Genomic DNA, 6,000 nt, shown 5'->3' with positions numbered 1-6,000 from the left:
CCCCTGGATAAAGATTTCTTCCTTCCTTCAAATGTCCATTGAGCGTCTAGTTTTGTGCCGGACACTGCTCTTGGTGCTGAGCATTAAGTGATGAACAAAACAGACAAGGTGGAGGAAGATAAATGATAAACGAGTCAATAAAGAGATGAGACACAGAAATTTCAGCTAGTGTTAAAGCTATGAAGAAAATAAAACAAGGTTCTGTAACCAACTGGAGGCAGGGGTGCCATTTATTTAGTGGTCAGTGTGATTAGAAGCAGCAGAGGAGTGTCATGACCCAAAACACTATTTCCAGTAGAATAAGATCTCTCGGGCTGCCAGAGTGGAAGCAGGCAGGCCCTTAGAATTGTAGCCATCCAGACTAGAAAAACGGTGGACTGGAACAGGGTGACAGCAGTGAAGGCCAGCACTGGGTCCTGTGGCTCAGCAGGAGCAGAACCAAAAGTTGTGTTTCCCTTTAAGAGTTTGAGCTGCAGGGGCGGGATTGAGGGAGGCTGGGGCTAGCAGAGGGCGGGAGGTCAGAATCAGGAAGAGCCTCCCCTTGGAGTGCGCGCGCGCGCGGTGCGGGGGCGGGATTTGGGCGAGTCCGCATGGCTGGCTCGGGCCCCGGATGAGGAAGTGCAGGGGGACCATAGAGACGAAGAGGTGGCCGCGGCCGGAGCGCCCCCGGCCTCTGTCGGCTCCGTAGGCTCAGGTAGACCTGGCGACGACGGGGCTGCAGCTGCAGGGGCTGAGCTGGCTGGGCAAGCGCGGGCCGCGGAGGAGGTCTCAGGGTAAGAGACCGGGACTGGAAGGCTTCGGGCGTAGCCGCCCAGCCCCCTCCGCCCTAAAGGGACCCTCTGCCGGGTGGTGCTGGCTAAAGGGGAGTCCAGGCCCCCCGCCCTCTCGGGGCGCGGAAAGGAACCAAGGCTGCCCTGTGGGCGGCTGAACGACCCAGGGAGAGGGAGGAGACCAGGCCCCGCGTCACTAGAGAAAAGCGGCTTCTCCGAGTCATGGCTCCGACGCGGGAGAGAGACTCCTCTTCAACCTCGATACGACAGGGATCCCCCAACTTATCTCTTCGGAGAGGACGACGCCCCTTATTGGAGGCGTACGCTCTTTCTTAGCGCTCATCCGTTGGTCAGCAGAGGGAGACCCACTCCCAGGGCTCAAGGGGGATTCTGAACTTATCCTGAGTAGGAGTAAGAGATAACCCCTAAATGAGACCTTTCCCCCAACTTTGGTCAGCGTCACCCAGGTGAAGAGTGAGACCCAACTTGCCTGAAAGTGACAGAGGGGATCTTTCTTCCCAGTAAGAAAGATACTTACCTTCCTCCTTTATTTTTCATCTGTACCCCAAGATACGGAGAGGAAGACCTTGAAAATTTACTTTATGGTATCAGAAATCAACCTTTCTCCCTCTCCCCTCGTGATGTCCACAGAGGGAGCCTCGCTTCTCTTCTTCCCTTTAAGCCTCTTGGTGTGCAGTGAGCTCCTTTCCCTTGCATTATTAAGAGCATGGCTTTTGGAGTGCAATAGTTGCAAACCTGGGTCTCTCACTTAACATCTTTGTGACCTTGACTATTTGTTTAACTTGTCTCAATCTCATTCCATCTCCAACTTGGGTTCTATTTTCTTAGAATTGTCATGCGGGCTAAGAGAGCATTTGTGTAAATACTAGTTATATAGGAAGCTTTTGGTAAGCTGTTGCTATTACTATTACTTAATCTGTTAAAAAAGAAAACTAATATCTTGCACAGAGAAACATATTTTTCCATGCATGCCCCTCCCAACCCCCATCACAAGTGTTCAACCATCCTTTCTCACTGGAGTGGAAGACTCCCTCCCACTTAGGGGTTAGAGAAAGAGACACTTCCATTCCCCTTAGATCCTACTGTACAATACTCCCCCAAATTAACAAAGAGGGCCTCACTGAAAATAATCAATAAAAAAAGACAGCTTTTGGAAACAGGTCTGTCCTCTTAAGAGAAAGGGAGACCTGATGCCAGACGCCAGCACTTCCTTTGTCCACAGAAGGTATCACTTCTTCCTGACTGGTTAGGGATGCCCTCTCCCACTTCCCTGACTTACTGTAGTGACAAAAAATCTTCCATCTGCGCATCCTTCCCACCCCCCCAAGTGGGCGATTCCATGTTCTTCCTGTCTTTTGCTCTCCCAAGAAAATGAAGACTCTATACCTTTGAGGAGAGATCTCTTCCCTCTTGTATATGCAGAATGACACAGATTGTTTCTTTTCTCCTTTTCCTTTATAAAACAGATGAAAATCTTTTATACAGGAAGCCTCTGTCAGTAGAAATCAGGAGCATTTTCCACAGTTTAACTCCTTACATGGAGACAGAGGGATCCTTTTTCTGGATGTTATTAAAGGGAGGAAATGGGAAATAGTCCTTGATGCTTTTGAGATTTTCTGCACGCTCCATGTTGAAGCGCTTGCCCTGTTTAGTGTATGAACTTCCCTGCCTCACTTTTGGTTTGTCTTGGGATTTTATTAAAAGACTCTTGTTTCTTTGTTTCTCAAGAAGAGGCCCATTCTCCAAATTCCCTCTTGGAGGGAATGGCTACAATGTCTGAATCTTTGGAAAAGAAAGCCCCTTTCTCAAGGTGAAAAGAGTGTTGTGAGCTTCTGAGGGCCTGGTCATTATTGTGAGTATTGTTCCCTGAAGCAAGCATGGCAGCGCCTAGTGTTATTAACAGCCCCTTTGCATTGGAATTAAAGGGAGGGGAGACTTTCAGATTCGGTATTATTGGGGCACACTGTTTTATGTTCTGTTTTCTTTATTTTGTGGGTTTTTTTTTTTTTTTCTGATTTTTTGCTTGTTGCTGTAAATTTTGTACCTCCAGAACTTTTGTTTTGGGGAGTGTTTGAATGACTAAAAGTTGCCACTTTGTCAAGTTTTTAGTGTTATAAAATGTATTCTGATGAGATTGAGAGCAACAATGTTAATCCTTCACTGGTAGGTTTGTTTTCCTGTTTTTGTTTTTTTTGGTGGGATAGGAATTAACACTGCCAGATTACCTGAAAGCACACTAAAGAAAAGCTTACCATCTTTTTTTGTATGTAAAGTGTTCTTAAATTACCTCAAACGCCCTTGAGTAATTGCAGAGGGGATTAGTAGGAGCTCTATACCACCATTGTTGGTGTCTGTAGGTGTGCTTTTCTGAAACAAAGGGAAATAGAAAAGTTATTCTTTGGAGTCTTCGGATTTTTATGGGTGACGAGACCCTTTGAGCTTATTTTGATGAACATGTGAAAAACAAGCCCGGGAAAGTTCACTTAACTTTCACTTAACACACTCAAGACTCTGCAGCTAGTATGTGGGAGCAGGATAAGGGACCCTGGCCTCCTGATGAAGAGACCAGCAGTTAAGACTGCTGGGAGAGGCCAGGCACAGTGGCTCATGCCTCTAATCCCAGCACTTTGGGAGGCCGAGGCGGGTGGATCACCTGAGGTGGGGAGTTGGAGACCAGCCTGACCAACATGGAGAAACTCCGTCTCTACTAAAAATACAAAACAAATTAGCTGGGCTTGGTGGCACATGCCTGTAATCCCAGCTACTAGGAAGGCTGAGGCAGGAGAATCGCTTGAACCTGGGAGGCAGAGGTTGCGGTGAGCCGAGATCATGCCGTTGCATTCCAGCCTGGGCAACAAGAGTGAAACTCTGTCTCAAAAAAAAAAAGACTGCTGGGAGAGGGTCAGGCGCAGTGGCTCACACCTGTAATCCCAGCACTTTGGGAGGCCGAGGCAGGCGGATCACAAGGTCAGGAGATCGAGACCATCCTGGCTAACTCGGTGAAACCCCGTCTCTACTAAAAATAAAAAAAATAAAAAAATTAGCCAGGCGTGGTGGCGGGCACCTGTAGTCCCAGCTACTTGGGAGGCTGAGGCAGGAGAATGGCGTGAACCCGGGAGGCAGAGCTTGCAGTGAGCCGAGATCGCGCCACTGCACTCCAGCCTGAGCGACAGAGCGAGACTCTGTCTCAAAAAAAAAAAAAAGACTGCTGGGAGAAGTGTTTGTGCATTTGCAAAGAAAGAGCATGAAATAATTGTCCTCAACATAAAATAATTTCTACTTTTACTGGAATAATAATTTTCATACTTCCTATAAGTATTAGTCACTTTTTGGGAATAAATCCATTCCCTACACATTCTAATATAGTACTTATTTGTGTTGTGATAAAGACGACAAGCCAGTAGCAGCTGTCAAAAGTCGTTCATAAATCTATGGTTTATTTTTTGCTTATACCTCAAACTAGGTAATTATTTGGTATCCTCACCCGATAGGTTGATTATAAGTCATTAGCAAAGATTAAGCTGTAAATCCCTGTCTACATTTTATAAGCATGTGTTACTCACTGTTCCCTTTCACTTCACGTTTAGCACTTTAATGTAAAAGCATTGATGATTAAGGCAGAGAGCTGACAGCTGGAAAAATACTGATAAAACATACTGATAAAAAACATACTGATAAAAAATACTGATAATACACTTACCAGCTGTTTTTATTGCTGTGTGTTTAGATCTTGAGAAATAATGGTTAGACAACATTTTAACATGTAATATATAGTCACTGTTTTGAAAAATAAGTACAAGGCTGGGTGCAGCAGCTCACTCTGGGAGGCCGAGGTGGGAGAATCACTTGAGGCCAGGAGGTCAAGACCAGCCTGTGCAATGTAGTGAGACCTTGTCTCTACAAAAAATAAAAATATTTGCTGAGTTCACTGCCTCGCCCCTGTAGTCCTGGCTGCTTAGGAGGCTGATGCAGGAGGATTGCTTGAGTCGAGTTTGAAGTTATAGAGAGCTGCGATCAACCCACTGCATTCCAGCCTGGGCCACAGAGACCCTATCTCCAAAAAAAAAAAGTTCAACATACAGATAAGTCATTGGTGATCCTACTGTCCAAGGTAACATTGTGATAATACTTGGCTTATATTCTTTATTTTTTTTTTAAACTGAATCTCCCTCTCACCCAGGCTGAAGTGCAGTGGCACGATCTCTGCTTACTGCAACCTGTGCCTCCCAGGTTCAAGCGATTCTCGTGCCTTAGCCTCCCGAGTAGCTGAGATTACAGGCTCCTGCCACCACGCCCGGCTAATTTTTGCATTTTTTAGTAGAGATAGGGTTTCACCATGTTGGCCAGGCTGGTCTTGAACTCCTGACCTCAAGTGATCTACCCGCCTCAGCCTCCCAAAGTGCTGGTATTACAAGCATGAGCCACCAAGCCCGGCTGTAGAGATATATTTCTACATCATCCTTTTAGATTGCTCCACTGCATTCAGAAATTTAAAGAACTTGAATGTCTTCTCAAAATCAGGTTCTGTCACTGCACTGTTGTAGCATTACCAATATTTTGATAGATGGTGTGAGCTACTGAGCTGAAAATAAGTTTATTTTTATTTTTATTTTTATTTTTTTGGAGACGGAGTCTTGCTCTGTCGCCCAGGCTGGAGTGCAGTGGCACAATCTCCACTCACTGCAAGCTCTGCCTCCCAGGTTCACACCATTCTCTTGCCTCAGCGTCCTGAGTAGCTGCGACTACAGGTGCACATCACCACACCTGGCTAATTTTTTGTATTTTTAGTAGAGACAGGGTTTCACCGTGTTAGCCAGGATGGTCTCGATCTCCTGACCTCGTGATCCACCTGCCTCGGCCTCCCAAAGTGCTGGGATTACAGGTGTGAGCCAAAGCACCCGGCCATGTTTAACCTGCCACTCTAGGCTTGCATCTAAATATCACCTCACCTCTTAGGGTTCCAGCTGTTCTTGGTAATGTATCTGCAATTCTGCTGAGAAATTTGAGGACCCAGAATTAGTCCAGGAGAAAAAGGAGGGGGTGTCTGTTTTGCTTCTCTAGCCAGTGTGTCTAGTTGTTTTACAGGTTGAAATTCTTAGAATTTGATCCAAACAAGAGTAACAAGAGGTGAACCATTTTATGTGATTATCAATATTGACTCTTTATGATAAAGATCTGTTTAGTAAACCTGTATTTGTGTATGACCCTA

General features: G+C 46.0%; 1 protein-coding gene across 7 annotated transcripts in view; it reads left to right on the top strand.

The window, feature by feature from the left end:
• The first annotated feature begins 548 nt into the window (after window positions 1-548).
• PRR14L (proline rich 14 like) overlaps window positions 549-6,000 on the top strand; it is a 68,649-nt gene continuing 63,197 nt past the window's right edge. The window contains exons 1-2 of one of the 7 annotated variants that reach the window (XM_054543337.2): window positions 577-773; window positions 2,520-2,643. The gene's annotated coding sequence lies outside the window, so the exon portion shown is untranslated. Of the gene's footprint in view, window positions 1,292-2,519; window positions 2,644-6,000 lie in introns of all 7 variants that reach the window. The other 6 variants (XM_063722850.1, XM_002831032.6, XM_003779529.5 and 3 more) reach the window with 6 other exon arrangements.

The sequence above is a fragment of the Pongo abelii genome, chromosome 23 (assembly GCF_028885655.2).
Source record: "Pongo abelii isolate AG06213 chromosome 23, NHGRI_mPonAbe1-v2.0_pri, whole genome shotgun sequence".
In the NCBI taxonomy this organism is placed as follows: domain Eukaryota; kingdom Metazoa; phylum Chordata; class Mammalia; order Primates; family Hominidae; genus Pongo; species Pongo abelii.
The sequence above is the reverse complement of the archived record's forward strand: the minus strand, read 5'-3'. Positions and strand labels throughout refer to the sequence as shown.